Consider the following 14828-nt stretch of genomic DNA (forward strand, 5'->3'; position numbering starts at 1 on the left):
GTAAAATGGATTCTCCATTAGGATAGAATCAATAGGTATAAAAAAGCAAAGAACCTAACAAATGCACTGTGAGTATTCAATGTTATTTTAGACCAACAATAGACTACCAACCCATAATAGTTTTCATGATCTTGTTGGATCCTATAACATTGGTCATTTGTCACATAAAAAGGAACTTGAGCACCATCTAATTGATTAAAATTTCTCTAAATCTTGGGGTAAGGTATTGAGGCTATCCTCATCACAAATTGGATGAAATATATGTTCCACAGGAAACATATTAGAACTTTACCCTTTTTGAATAAAATGGTTATAAACTTGACATATCTGGAAGAAAATTTACAAGAAGGATACTGATATATACTTTTCATCCTCAAATAGGTATCGTTTGTCATAATTGTGTTTACAGAAACATATTAAGGCAAGACCTTATGTTTTTTTATAAGAAAGAGAAGTTTGTCAATTACTGTGCTATTCTAGTTAACATGTAACATGTAACCTCAGGAACAAACCTCACTTCTTTAGGATCATTTCTCTGACCTCATTATTTGATTTCAGCTTCTCATCTTCCACTTCCCCGACTTTTGAATTTGTTGTGGGGACACCAAGTGGTCTGATGTTCCTTGGCATTGCAAATGTGTTCCTCCCCTTCAGGTGGATGTTATCACTACGTTTATTAGCAGCAGAGTGTGGCGCTCTAGACTCCCTGAAAGTTTGATTACTACTGTGCACTGCTATTTAAACCAAAGGAGTAAAAAAATAAAATGTAAAAGTGGGAAACACAAACATGCAAATGTCTATAGACTGCATTGGACACAAACAAACACACACAAGTAATAACAAAGATAAAACCTAATTCCACTTAGCCTACCACTAGTAGAATCCTTTTTCTTTTGCTTCGAATTTGATCTTGCATTGCTTATCTTCTTCCCAAGAAACATTTGTTTGTTCTTTCCTACAGCTGCAGCAAGGTGTGCATCATTGGCAAAATCTACATATGCCAGGCCTTTCAAAAATCGATCAGAGGATATTATAAATTAGTATGCAACGATCCTAGACAGATGCTCTACAATTAAAGGCAAGCTAGAATATGGGTAAATATGTATGAGACTATGGTTGAGTCTCCTAAGCATATCACTTGCTATCAAAATGAAAAAAATATGCTCTTAGACAATTAGACTCTTTATACTTAGAAAATTAAGCAATTTTACCATAATTATGGAATTCAACCCTTTTGTAGGTTTCTTTGAGACTGCATAATCGTCTCTAGAAGGACATTCATTTTAAAACTAAAAGCGTAAGAACTAAATGATTTATTGACTGCATGAAAGGAAGAAATCAAACTGAAGTTTCAGTGAGCACCCTTGAGAAATTTGATCAAAGAGAATGGACTGCAATTAGCAGTTTCTATCTCCTTGAAGCATCAACCATGCTGATCTCCCTGAAGCATTAAAATTAGTTTCTTAAGGCTGATTTCTGTGGAACAGTCCACATTATGCATACATATGCTGAAGTTTAAAGGTCAGGCAATGTTAAATAAGGATTTGACTATAAGACTGATGTGCACATAGAAGGTCCAGTGGATAGCTTCCTCTTTTTCATTTGAAGCATAAAGCACAAAAAACATTGACAAATAATGAATGAGAGAAAGAGAGTCGTACCCTTGACTTTCCAGTGAACTTATCCTACAGAATTCGATCAGATTCATCCCCACCAACATCGCTAAAGAATTTTTTCAGATCTTCAGAAGTTGGCTGTAAAAAATTTAAAACCATCAGAATTATCTCTCTATATTTGCCTATCCAGCATTAAAAAAAGAATAAAAAGCAATCTCTCTCTGAAGTGCGAGAGAATCCCTACTTGCCTTGAAGTTAAGGTTTGATAAAAATGTAGTACACTTGTCAGTGTATCCTTTGGCTCTTCCAGTGGTAGAGTCTTTGATGTGCTGGTCATTTAGATGCTCTTCAAACTTGGGTTTTGCTTCTACTTCGTTTTCTTCAGCTAAGTTCTGTGCTCGTCCCTTTTCTTTCCCATGCACTTTGTTTGGGTTTTGGGTAGTATTTTTCTGCCGCTTAGCTGGAGACTGTTCATCAGTCATGTTCGAATCTGTTTTTCTCTTTCCATTAACACTTTTCTTATGTGACTTTTCTTTCTGATCTATTAGTTTAGGAACAAATTTGGCTTCTTGCTGTCACCTAAATAATTGCAGCTCTTCCAAGCGGGGTGTAACCTGAGAAAAGGAGCAAAGGCAAGCATCTTTACACATTGAGTTAAATTAGCAAGGATTGCATACATTCAATAAATACTAAGCAGTTGTATCATAATTCAATGACATCTTTAACACTGTTATGTAACAACTTGACTTAAAGCTTAAATTGATAGCTAAGCATCCAACAACCATAGTTAAAATTTAACACAATCTCGTTCACTGAACACCCATAATCACAACCATAAATATAACATAAATACAAATACAAATTTATAATCTAAATAAGAGCCTATTTGATATAAATTTAAGTAGTGTTTTATTTTCGAAAACAAGGAATATAAGGGAATTTTATGAAAATAAGTTTTTTATTAAAATAAGTTGAAATGTTTTCAAAACAATGTTCTTGCATGTAATCCTAAAAATTAGTGTAAAATTAGAAAACAAGAAAAATATCCTTTCTCAGTCTTTATATAGTTTTTAACTTCAAAAACAATTTTTGAATACCAAATATATTTTCAAATATTTAAAATATTGAGATAAAACTTTTAAAATTTTTAATTGTAACTTAGTTTCTGATAGATCACACACAATGCATGTTTACAATAGGCAGGGGAAAAGTAGTAGAGGATCACAAGCTGGGCTGGCAAAATAGTACAGGACAGATAGCAACATGGCAGAGGACAATCAGCACAAGACAAGCGACAATATGGGAGAGGAGCAGTACAATATTCTATTATACTGAAGAATCAAACAGATGGCAATATGGGAGAGGAGTAGTACAGTATTTAGTTATATTGAGGCATTACAAAAAAGGGGCAGATCGTCAGGGAAAGTGCAAGAGAGGACAAGGAAATTTGGGAGGAAGCTGGCCCTCGAAGCTTAGCAGTGTTTATTTTTCTTTGAATCTGTTTTGAGTGTTTTTTGAGTCTTTGATATTGAGTACGCAGTGAACTTATTATCTAGGTTATTTTTGCAATTCCAAAAGTGTAATACACAGTCTGATTCATTCGAATACAACTTTTTGTCTTAAATATTTTGTTAACATTTTCTCTTTTAACTGTTTCAGTTCGTTGTTGGGTTGTTGAGTTGCTGAATCCTATCAATTGGTATCAGAGCGAGGATGTTCGCTGGGGTATGGTCAGTACTAGAATGGACATTGTTGAAAAGGAAGTTACTGGGGTGAAGAGAGACATTTCAAAGTTGACAGAAACAGTGGCGTCCATGAGGGAGATGATGATGGATGTGCAAAACTGGATAAGGCATAAAGACAAACAAGAAGAAGCTCACAATAGAGCAGAAGAATAAAGACGATGAAAAACTGAGGAAGAGGCTCGCCAAAGGGCTGTGGGCAGGAAGAAGCCAACAACTCAAGCACAGGGGAACCACCATGATGAAGACCACCGCAGGGAAAATGACCCACCGCCACCTCTTCCTTACCAAGGAGGCTATCACCACCACGAAGGGGGATACCGACGAGAGTGGGGAGGCCAAAAATTAGAGCTTCCACTTTTTTTCTGGCGAAGATCCGTATGGCTGGATTTTTCATGTGGAAAGATACTTCGCCCTTAACCAGGTTGTCGACGGAAGCAAGGTCCTCTCCATGGTGCTGTGCATGGAAGGAGAGGCCCTTTATTGGTATCAATGGAGCGAATGCAGGACGCTAGGACTGATGTGGCTTGCGTTCAAGGTGGCTTTTCTGTAGAGATTCAACAGCGCACAAGAAATCAGCCCGCTGGAACTCCTTATGTCAATGAGGCAGACGAGAGCTTTTATGTACTACAGTCAGTGGTTTGAAGAAATTGTGGGCAATGATAGTAGGAGAAAGGGAGGACGTGCTTTCTGTAGTATTCTTGAATGGGTTACGACCCGAGATCCGTACAGAGGTGAAGCTCCAAGAACCAGACATTTTGGGCCAGCCAAATTCTTTAACTCAAATTGCAATTTTGGCCTAGAGAATGGAAGAAAGGAATGCAATATTGGAAGAGGCTAAAGGAGGATTGGGCCGACAAGGAAAGTTTAGGGGAGTTAGTAATGGCCCATGTTTCAACTTAAACCTAATTAGAATGGAAGAGCAAAATAGAGCCCAAACCCACATAACCCAACCCAACACCACCCAAACACATTCAACATTCTACACGAAAATTCAGCCCCAAAACACAAATTTCAGGCATGCATCTAGTGAGAGCAACTCCAGTTATGCATCAACTCCAGCAGAAACCTTCAGATCTTCCAACTTTTGGTGAGATTTTCCCTTTCGGAGGTTAACAGAATCTGAGATCTAGAGAAAGAAAGAAAAAGGATTATGTTATAGATGTGATGCAAAATTTTCACTTGGGCATAGGTGTAGTGAGAAATAGTTTCAGATTGTCTTGCTTGAGGGAGAAGATGAGGATCCAAAGTTGCAAGAAGAGGAGCAAAAGGAAGAAGTTGTAGCTGAACAAAATCAAAGCCATGTGGATCTATCCATCAGCTCGGTAGTGGGAATACAAGGGCCAAAAACTATGAAGCTTAAAGGGAGTGTCCATGGTAAGGAATTAATTGTATTGATTGATAGTGGGGCTTCCCACAATTTCATTGGTTTGGAGGCAGTAGGTAGGTTAGAACTACCAGTGGTTACGAACCCGTCCTTCAGAGTCAGAGTGGGAGATGGTTATCGGGTGACATGTCAGGGGGAATGTAAAGCGATTCCGTTGGAATTACAAGGAATGGTTGTGGTTCAAGATTTTTTTTTTGTTTGAAATGGGGAACGTAGATTTAGTACTCGAGATGGCTTGGTTGGAGACTTTAGGGGAGACAGTAATTAATTGGAAGAAGCAGACTATGAAGTTCATATCAAGAAAGCGAATGGTACAACTACGAGGGGATCCTTCCTTAAGCAAAACACTAGTGTCCTTGAAGGCCATGATTAAGATTGTATAGAGGGAAGGACATGGAGTGTTAATCGAGTTTAGGGAGACTCAGAGACAAACAAGAAACGAAGAGAGAATTGACGAAAAGTTGGTAGAGGTGCTGGATAAGTTTGGACAGGTGTTCGAACCCTTGGCTAGATTACCACCCATTAGGACTCAAGACCATTGAATTCAATTAGTGCCAGGAACCTAACCCCCAAATCTTCAACCGTATAAATACCCATGCTATCAAAAGAATGAGATAGAGTGCATTGTTAAAGAGATTTAGGCTTTCGGGATCATCAAACATGGTGTGGTCTGTTTTCAAGTCCGGTGCTACTAGTGAGGAAGAAAGATGGTGGATGGAGATTTTGTGTTAACTACAAGGTCGTGAATAAAATTATAGTACCAGATAAGTTTCCAATTTTGGCAATTGATGAATTATTTGATGAGTTAGGAGGAGCGTCAATATTCTCTAAACTTGATTTGAAGTTAGGTTATCACCAAATACGAGTCTACCCTGAAGACACCCACAAGACGGCATTCTGGACTCACGATGGACATTATGAATTTTTGGTTATGCCCTTCGAATTAACAAACGCACCTTCCACTTTTCAGGCATCAATGAATGAAATTTTCAGGCCACACTTGCTCAGGTTTATACTTGTTTTCTTCGACGACATACTCATCTATAGTAAGGGGAGGAACGAGCACTCGGGACATTTGGCAACTGTCCTTCAAATTCTACTAAAACATCAGTTGATCGTGAAAAAAAAAATGTTTGTTCGGGCAGCGACAGATAGAGTATTTGGGGCATGTCATCTCAGCCGAAGGCATAGCCGTCGATCCATCCAAGGTAGAAAACATCATCAAGTGGCCGGTACCAAAGAATGTGAGAGCACACTACGGGTTTCTCGGTTTAACAGGCTACTTCGGCATTTTGTCCAAGATTACGGTAAGATCGCAGCACCCTTAATAGCTTTACTTAAGAAAGATGCTTTCGGATGGAACAAAGCAACCCAAACAGTGTTTGAAGAGTTGAAGAGAATTATGACTAGCGTTCCGGTTCAAGCTATGCCTGATTTCTCCAAAGAGGTTATGATAGAAACAGATGCTTCGGGTAATGGATTAGGGGCAATTTTGATGCAAGAGGGACGACCACTCGCATACCTAAGTAAGGGGTTGTCGATGAAGTCTTAGTTAAAGTTAGTCTATGAACGGGAACTCGTGGCAGTGGTTCTAGCCACTCAAATGTGGCATCACTACCTCATGGGACATAAATTTGTTATCTGAACAAACCAACGGAGCTTGCATATTCTGACCGACCAAAAATTGTTGAGTGAAAGTTAATAGAAATGGGTCATCAAGCTGCTAGGATTGAATTTTGTCATATAGTATCGATCGGGAGCAGAAAATAAGGCTGTCGATGCACCGTCTCTGTAAAACCCCCCTCTAGTCAGGTATCCTCTGAATATCCCTCAATGAGAATCCCGAGGATACATGTCTGGAGAACGAGTTGTATTTAGAAAAAACCTGTGTAAGGATAATAATAATAATATCCAAAACATGGATATAAAATGCCATGTAGGATCCAAACTTATAATTTCAAAAACTTTAAGAATTTACTCGGAAATTACACAATCAAACATATTTATAGGGTGGAAGCTTCCAAAAGGTGTTTCACAAACATTTATCATTTACATTATTTACATCAAGATGAGAATAAATCATCTCCCCTCACGTGTAGCCCCGCTGTCTCTATCATCCTTCGCTTCTGGTCTACCTGCAAAGCAATCAACAATGAAAGGGTGAGCGCTAATCGCTTAGTAAGGAATGATCCATTGCTTTCTAAATGTGCTATTTGATCCTCATTTAAATATATTTGTTAACATACCACTTATCTTTTACATCTAGGGATACTTTCCCTTTTTTTTTTTTTCCTTTCTATTTCATATGTCTTTCATCATTTTATCCCATGACTATATAAACATCAATGCATACACATACAAATAAGTATGTAAACATAGTACACACACATTACATGTCATGATATAACATCTAAATATCATCTAACATGAGTATAAATCATCTCATGATGTAAATAATATCATAACTCATGTAGTGCAACTAAATGCATATGAAACATTTAACGTGTAGCCGATCGGACTTTTCTTAGCATCTTAAGCACTTCATATCATCTAGCCTCAAATTCATCTAGAGCTCATATCATCGAGAGGCATGCTTACGCGTTATTTAACATCTAAAGCATATATTCATCTTTCCTCAACCGGTATACGAGGATATGCTTACGCGTTTTCCATCATGTCTATATGCATATCTATCATGTCTATTTGCATCTCTAACATCTTATGGCATGTAAATACATATTTTGGTGAGCTTAATACTTTTAATTCATCTATGGATTATCAATCCATTTACATTACCTCTTGCTCACATACATCATCTTAAAACATGTATTACATTGCATCTTCATGCCATTTCATAACATTAATCATGCATTGACATCATGACCATGTATATCTTTCAAAGATCATCTAACTAATGGGTAAACATTAGTACATGGCATAATTACAATAATACATTAATAATCAATTCATAATCATAAGAATTGATTATGTTAAATCTTAAACTTTAATAACCAGTTTATGCTTCAGGCCATTTTCCATCCTTTTCTCAAACGAATTGGCTCTTGGCATAAACATAAAAGTTATAGGGCTGTGTCTTAGCTTTCTAATGCTTCAAGAATCATCTCATTTAGATTTTTATAACGCAAGTTATGGTCAAAATACTGAAGCATGTTTAACATAACCCCTAAGCTTACTAAATCCGAATTTTTCATATTAACTATGCCACATCAATTCCTATTGACAATTAACCAATAGGTCAACTTATGGATCAAATAAACCTCCCCTTAATAGTCTTTAACAAGTTAAAGGAAGTGTAAAATCACATTCCCATAATCATCCATTATTGTTATAACATTGTAAGCTAATGCAAACAACAGCTCAACACTTCTAATAGCAACCATTCAACACCATGTGGCCTTCAATACTACAAGTTTTGCCACAATCAGCATCACACTTCATTTTCTTCAATCAAACTCAACAACTCATAAAACTTAAATAGCAATAACTTCATGTATAATGAATTTAAGGCAATAAGTAGAATAAATGAGTTCAACTACACTTGCCATGAACTAATTCTATGCCTTAAAGCCTTAATTTAGGGTTTCATAAATATCTACAAACCCTAGCATAATCCCTAAAGTCATGGGAGGTTCTTCCTTACCTTTTTAAAGAATCCTCCAACAAATCCTTTGCCTTTGTCTTCTTTTACACCTTAATCCTACATATATCACATTATACCTCAACCTCTACGTCAAATCTTCAAATCACCTCAAAACTAAGGTTTTCAATCCTTACCTTAAACCCTTCAAATTGAAGATCCAAGGCTCTTATCTTGTTCTCCTTGAAAAATTATGCAAAACTCCTTTAAAACTTAGAGAGAGAAGGCTTGTTTCATGGAAGATTTGAGAGAAAATGGAAGAAAGGTTGAAGAAATGCTCTCTCCCTTGGCACTCTTTTAAAACTTAGAGAGAGAAGGCTTGTTTCATGGAAGATTTGAGAGAAAATGGAAGAAAGGTTGAAGAAATGCTCTCTCCCTTGGCTTGAATGAATTTCATCTCATTTATAGGAAAATATTTCATTAATTTTCCAACATTATGCTGTTGGCCCAATTATTTTAATTATATAACTCATAAGTCCTTAATTCTTCATATAAGGGCATTTTGGTCATTTCACACTAGACATAATTATTACTTAATTAATGCCATTAAATGCAATTAAGCCTACTCAACCTTGACTTTTTCAATGCTTATCCATAGGCAAAATGACTATTTTGCCCTTAATACCTTTATATGGATAATTGATTCATACCGTTCCAAATGAATTGACTAGCCTTTAGTTAGATTTTATGTAAAACATAAAATCAACATATAGAGGACTATTTTGAGTTAGGAACATATCTTTGACATCTTGGGTATTACACTCTCGCAGGGAAGAAGAGGCGGAACATAATGCCATAACCGTGGGTTGTTTTGCAGGTATGAAAGACTTAGAAGAGGCTATTCAGAAGGATGAGAAACTTCGTCACATTATTCAACAGATTTTGATCGATCCAAATGACCGACCTTCTTTCCAACTTGCGGGCCATCATTTACTCTATCAAGGCAAGTTAGTAGTCCCTAAAATAGGCCCTCACATACAAAACCTTCTACATGAGTTTCATTCTTCACCTATGGAGGGGCATTTTGGGTTTTTTCGAACCTACAAACGCATTGGCAATGTGGTTTATTGGGAGGGAATGAGAAAGGATATCAAGGATTTTGTGGAAGCTTGCACTGTCTACCAACAAAACAAATACGAGGCCTTGAGTCTTGCGGGATTGTTGCAACCACTACCCATTCCAAATCAAATTTGGGAGGATATATCTATAGACTTCATTTCCGGGCTTTCGAAGGCTAGAAGGGTAGACACTATCCTAGTGGTGGTCGATTGACTCTCAAAATATAGCCCTTTCGTCACATTGCAGCATCCCTACACCGTTAAGGAAGTCGCTGAGGTATTTATTAAGGAGATAGTCCGCCTACATGGGTTTCCATGATCGATCGTTTCTGATTGAGACTGGATCTTTATGAGTCATTTTTGGGGTGAGTTATTTCGCCAATCGGGGACCTAGCTCCACATGAGTTTTGCCTATCATCCACAAACGGACGGGCAAACAGAGGTGGTAAACCGTTGCTTAGAAACTTATCTTAGGTGTTTTGTCAATGGATAGCCGCAACAATGGCCGAAATGGATACCTTGGGCAGAATTCTGGTTCAACACCATATTCAATGTATCAGCAGGTATGTGTCCCTTTAAAGCATTGTATGGTTATGACCCTCCGGTGGTACTAAAATACACAGACCATTCCTCTCGAGTTAATGAAGTCCACCACCAACTCCAAGACCACAGCTACATTCTCCAAGACTTAAAAAACAACCTGGTTCAAGCCCAAAATCGCATGAAAATGTGTGCGGATAAAAGGAGAAGAGAAGTCGATTTTAAGGTGGGGGACTCATCATATTTGAAACTTCAGCCATACAGGCTACACTCTCTAGCACGGTGCCACAATGAAAAGCTTAGTCCACGATTTTATGGTCCATTTGTAATCAAAAACAAAATTCGGGCAGCAGCTTACTAATTAGATCTTCCTCCTTCAACTTGCATACATGATTTTTCCATGTGTCTCAATTAAAGAAAGCCATTTTTCCAATTCCCAACAGCCAGCCCCTTTCGAACAACCTCAACGAAAACATAGTTTTGAATGTGGAACCCCAAACAGTTCTTAAAAAGTGGAAACTGCTGAATAGGCAATGGAAAGTTCTCATCCATTAGAAGGGACTGCCAAAATTCGAGAGCACTTGGGAGGACTTCCACACCCTCAATACTCAATTTTCCTCTTTCTATTCTTGAGGACAAGGTGGCTCTTCTTGGGGAGGGTAATGATAGATCACACACAATGCAGGTCTACAATAGGCAGGGGAAGAGTAGTAGAGGATCACAAGCTGGGCTGGTAAAACAGTACATGACAGATGGCAACATGACAGAGGACAATCAGCATAAGACAAGTGGCAATATGGGAGAGGAGCAGTACAACATTTTGTTATTGGAATACTAGACAAATGGAAATATGGGAGAGGAGCAGTACAGTATTCTATTATACTAAGGCATCAGACAAATGGCAATATGGGAGAGGAGTAGTACAATATTCTATTATACTGAGGCATTACAAAAAGGGGGCAGATCGCCAGGGAAAGGGCAAGAGAGGACAAGGAAATTTGGGAGGAAGATAGCCCTCGAAGCTCAACAGTGTTTATTTTTCTTTGAATCTGTTTTGAGTGGTTTTTGAGTCTTTGACATTGAGTACGCAGTGAACTTATTATCTAGGTTATTTTTGCAATTCCAAAAGTGTAATACATAGTCTGATTCATTTGAATACAACTTTCTGTCTTAAATATTCTGTTAACATTTTCTCTTTTAACTATTTCATTTCGTTGTTGGGTTGTTGAGTTGCTGAATCCTATCAGTTTCTTAAAATTATTTTTGAATCACAAACCAAACTGGCCCAAATCTCTTAAAGAGATTTAAAATAAAAAATATATTTTCAAATATTTAAAATACAGAGATAAAANCCCATTAAATGAAATTAAGTGGCCTAAGTATTCCAATTTTTGTTGTGCAAACAAACATTTCTTGTAATTAACTACCAACTCATTTTCGGTAAGGATTTGGAAGGCTTGTTGCATATGGTGAAGGTGAGTATCTAAATCAGGGCTATAAATGAGGATATCATATATATAACTAGTATGAACTTCCTTAAGACTAATTTGAATTGTTAGTGTATGCCCTAGAAACCAGAAACCAATCGTGTTGTCAATTTCATGACATTATATCTTGTAAATGTATTATGAATAAAAGAAAGTGTTCTTATTTCACATGTTGATTTACTTCTTTATTTATATTATATTTAATATTGCATGTGAAATGTCCAGATGACACGAATCTTCAGAAGATCAAATCATCAAAGAATTCCCTATGCAAGTAATGTTAATTGGGCAATAACATTGCATAGTAGGCATGCTAGATGTCTCCATTGAATATCATGTGATGGTATTAGTGTGAGTAATTATAAGAGGTATGTCACTAAGACATTAGCATAGATAAATGGTTAGTGAACTATTTATCGAATACAGCTGATTACGATGAATCACATGCACATTTAGAATGTGGTTAATTATGCATCATAGGATCGTGCTTGTGTACCATTGATCCTTAGACTTGAGACATCACGGCTGGATTCAACATAGGGTGCTTATAGTTCATATGGTGTATAAGCACGAGACTTATCTATTGAAATTTAATACAAATTAGTAGCAAACAGTGGAAGAATAGCAACAAAACAGTGGAAAAATAGCAACAAAAAAGTAGAAGAATAGTAGTGAAATAGTAGGAGAACAACAGGAAAATAGCAAGAAAAACAGCAGCAAAATAGCAATGATACATTAGTGAAACAGCAATGAACACAACAATGAAACAACAATAAAACAGCAATGATACAACAGCATCAAGGTGTGCAAAAGCACTATCCTTAATATTATAATTCTGCCCTTATTGGAAGAATCTTCATGGTACAAAAAGGCTCAATAGTGGACTGACCTCTAGGATACAATGACGAACTTCTAGTTAAAGTGCACTCTTTAACAGAAGCTTATAACAGTATGAGGCAATGTAGAAGTGGTGAGGGAAAGCTGATAGAACAATGATGCAGAAGCAAAAATGGATTCTATTGAGTGGAAAAAATTGTACCTCAAAAGAGAATAAACACCCTTTTTTATACTTGACTATCCCTTCATAACAACCCTACTTTTAATTCTATAACAACCCTTATAATTGCCACCATTACACTCCAAATTAATATAAGAAATTGCCATGCTTTGAATTGCAGTAACCGAAGCAATTTTCTTTCAAATAAGACAAAAAACCGCAATTACTTTTAATTGCATAACAGTCCAAACAATTAGTATTTTGAAATACCAATAACGGCTCAGCTTTTACAACAATCCCCCACATATTTCAAAATAACCAATCACCACTAATTAGAGAATTTAATCTTTATGAGTTGGTGTCTTTCGGACTATGAACCAATCATTGAGTAACTAAACGTGAGTTATAGAAATTTGGTGAAACTAAGTTTCTATGAACAAAAAATGCCTTTATGTAATTAAGAGGATTAGTTCCTTATACTAAATTCTCTGCATTGTATACTGTTCTGTAGTTTGGCACTTTATAGTCTTGTCCTAGCCTGGATTTCATGAGTGCTCTAGAGGTGCTTGCCTAAGCTTTCATAGGAATCGACCCTATTCCACACTCACATAGGTGAACCTCCATAAGGTGTGACTTGCAGTTTTTCACACCACTATTTATGCTGGTTATGGATTTCATTAAGAGTAATTTTACTCAACCTTANACCTCTAGGATACAATAACGAACTTCTAGTTAAAGTGCACTCTTTAACAGAAGCTTAGAACAGTATGAGGCAATGTAGAAGTGGTGAAGGAAAGCTGATAGAACAATGATGCAGAAGCAAAAGCGGATTCTATTGAGTGGAAAAAATTGTACCTCAAAAGAGAATAAACACCCCTTTTTATACTTGACAATCCCTTCATAATAGCCCTACTTTTAATTCTATAACAACCCTTATAATTGCCACCATTACACTCCAAATTAATATAAGAAACTGCCATGCTTTGAATTGCAGTAACCGAAGCAATTTGCTTTCAAATAAAACAAAAAACCGCAATTACTTTTAATTGCATAACAGTCCAAACAATTGGTAATTTGAAATACCAATAACGGCTCAGCTTTTATAACAATCCCCAACATATTTCAAAATAACCAATCACTACTAATTATAGAATTTAATCTTTATGAGTTGGCGTCTTTCGGACTATGAACCAATCATTGAGTAACTAAACGTGAGTTATAGAAATTTGGTGAAACTAAGTTTCTATGAACCAAAAATATCTTTATGTAATTCAGAGGATTAGTTTCTCATACTAAATTCTCTGCATTGTATACTGTTTTGCGGTTTGGCACTTTATAGTCTTGTGCTAGCCTGGATTTCATGAGTGCTCTAGAAGTGTCTACCTAAGCTTTCATAGGAATCGATCCTATTCCACACTCACATAGGTGAACCTCTATCAGGTGTGAATTGCAGTTTTTCACACCACTATTTATGCTGGCTATGGATTTCATTAAGAGTAATTTTACTCAACCTTATTCACTGCAATCAGTATTATCTCACCATAGGGAGGACTCTTTATAGATAAAATTTGATAATACTTATCAAGACAACAAGTGACTTGTTATTACCCTTATGGACCTACTTCATGGGATCTTCAATCACATAGGAAGGGTTACCATCACTCTTGCCTCATGCTTTAGGCATAAATCCTATCCCCCTCGACATGTATTTCGCTAACCTTTTACTTAGTGGTTTAGTTAGAGGATTGGCCAAGTTTAACTCTGACTTCACAAAGTCTAGGCTCACTACCCCATATTCTAGCTACTGTTTTAGAATGGTATGTCTTATTCGGATATGTCTACTTTTCCTATTATAAATTTTGCTCTTTGCTCTAACTATTGCAGCTTGACAATCACAATGGATTGATATTGAAACAGGAGGGTGAGTTTCAATGGGAAGATCTGCTAAGAGATTCCTTAACCACTCAGCCTCGAAGCATGCCTTTTCTAAGGTGATAAGCTCAGACTCCAAGGTTGACCGAGCTATGCAAGTTTGTTTGGAAGACTTCCTGACACAGCACCTTCATTAAGTGTAAAGATATAACCATTTGTGGATTTTATTTCATCTGAATCTGATATTCAATTGGCATCGGAATATCCTTCTAATACAAGTGGTATACTTCCAAACATTAGCCCATAATCAACGGTGCCCTTCAAATATCTAGCAACTCTGTCTAATGCTATCTAGTGGCTTTTATAAGGATTATGAGTATACCTACTCAATCTAGTGACAACATAAGTAATATCAGGCCCGTACTATTCATTAAGTACATAAGGCTACCTATGATTTGGGCATATGTATTT

The sequence above is a fragment of the Pistacia vera genome, unplaced genomic scaffold, assembly GCF_008641045.1.
Source record: "Pistacia vera cultivar Batoury unplaced genomic scaffold, PisVer_v2 Contig250, whole genome shotgun sequence".
Classification (NCBI taxonomy): Eukaryota; Viridiplantae; Streptophyta; class Magnoliopsida; order Sapindales; family Anacardiaceae; genus Pistacia; species Pistacia vera.